Raw genomic sequence first — 2,162 nt, 5'->3', positions numbered from 1 at the left:
CTTCCCAGGAATTCTTTCAGGGCATGGTCTCCCTTTCTACTGCACAAGGTGTCTTGGGCACAGGGTGGTCAGACTGACTTCTGAGCTGGCCACACAGTGCCTCTGCAGGGCTTGGGAGCCAGGCAGGCTAAGTTCAATCCCCGGCCCAGCCACTTGCAGGACATGCAAGGACCCAGCCCCATGTCTCCAAGGGAGAAATTTACACCCACACAGACACACAAAGTATGAAGTATCATTTGAAGACTTGTTGTACCATTAATTCTCATAGTACAACACATTAAGGACAGAGGTCCTACATGGGTAGCAAGTGCACAGTGACTCCTGTTGTTGATTTGATGATTGACACTCTTATTTATGATGTCAGTGATCACCCGAGGCTCTTGTCATGAGCTGCCAAGGCTATGGAAGCCTCTTGAGTTCACCAACTCCAATCTTATTTAGACAAGGTCATAATCAAAGTGGAAGTTGTCTCCTCTCTTCAGAGAAAGGCACCTCCTTCTTTGATGGCCCCTTCTTTCCACTGGGATCTCATTCACAAAGAACTTTCATTTACGTCATTTTTTGCCACAGTATCTTGGCTTTCCATGCCTGAGATACTCTCATGGGCTTTTTAGCCAGATCCCAATGCCTTAAAGGGCTGGTTCTGAGGCCAGAGTGCTGTTTAGGGCATTTGTCATTCCATGAGTCTGCTGTGTATCCCGCTTCCCATGTTGGATCATTCTCTGAAGGAGAGGTGTACGTGAGCACATCACTCCCAAGAAACTTCCTCTCCAATCCAGGGCCTGGAGTGTGGTCAGGGAGCCATTTACACATGTTCACTTCCTCCCTCTGTCGGTTCGCTCTTCCTCTGAGAGTGTTTGTAGATTTTATCCTGAGTGTTCTCTCTGCATGGAAAGAGAGGTCTGGCTTTCTGCTCCTTGGCAGAGCAGAAATGACCAGCACACTTGAAATGCAAGAAGTGTTCAATTTCCTCTCACTGTAAAAGTGTTCTATGGAGCTGTGTTCACCCTTCACATATGCACACACACACACACACACACACACGCATGCACACACAGTTCGGTGCAATTCTGCAATATTTGTAGCACTGCAAACCTCCAAAGCTCTAATACCATTGCCACAGCACAGAGACCTGCTCACATAGAGACCTGCACCCCAGGTGCTGGGAGGCTTCCCATGAGGGACAGATCATTTGCTAGTGATACAATCAAGGAGGGTTTCACTCTGAAGGAGGTCACATTCTCATGGGCTTGGAGGGATGGTAGAGACGGAGCAGGCAGAGGGAGGGGGCGAGAGTGGCTTTCCAGGCCCAGGGAATAAGATGTAGGAAGCTGCGGAGTTGGGAAAACGCAAGGCAGGCCTAGGCAAGTTCTCCAGTCCCGCTGAAAACAGGGTTTGGGAGAGGTGGATGAGGGGGAGGAGCCAAGGGTGGGAAGGTTGCTTGGGACCTGCTTGGGTGGGGCCTCGAGAGTGGAGCAGAGGCTGGACCGGGAATCCTCTGAGAGTTTCCGAGAGGTGGAGGGGGAGCATCAGGAAGACCTGTCCTGTGGGGCTGGAATGGAGCGGGGATACTGAGGTCAGGGACCCAGTGGGAGGTTGTGCTAACAGCACTGGAAGGAACAGAGGATTTGTGGCCCAGGGGTGCCTGCACAGGAGGGCTGCTCTCCTCTCCGCATCACCGCCAATATTCAAGCCTCCAGGATCACCGTGCAAAACCCCTCAGTTCCGGAGCCGAGGATGGGTCACGAGTGAGCTCACTCCCCAGCAATTGTTTGGGGAAGTGAAAGAGGAAACTGACCTCAAAGTAAGGCTGGCTGACTCACGGTCTCTGAGTGACCTTGTGCAGGAACATTCCCGGAGCCTCCTGCCAGCCACCTCCTCTCCTCTCCGTCCACACCTCGCCTCTCAGGAATGTAGACACCAGGAGGGAGCACCACTCAGGAAACGCTTTGAGCTTCAGGGAGCGGGACGGACTCCGTCTCACTTCCCTACTCCTCACTGTAAGGCCTTGGGCAAATCATCCACGTCTTGCCGGGCCTCAGTTTTTCATCTATAAAATGGTAATAACAGCCATCATCATCCATTTGTGGGACTTTTATGAGATCAAATGCCCTAATAAACTTGAAAAATGACTGAAGCTCTTTGGAAGCAGGTGCTATAGA

Source organism: Oryctolagus cuniculus, chromosome 4 (genome assembly GCF_964237555.1).
Source record: "Oryctolagus cuniculus chromosome 4, mOryCun1.1, whole genome shotgun sequence".
Classification (NCBI taxonomy): Eukaryota; Metazoa; Chordata; class Mammalia; order Lagomorpha; family Leporidae; genus Oryctolagus; species Oryctolagus cuniculus.
Note: the sequence above shows the minus strand (reverse complement) of the source record.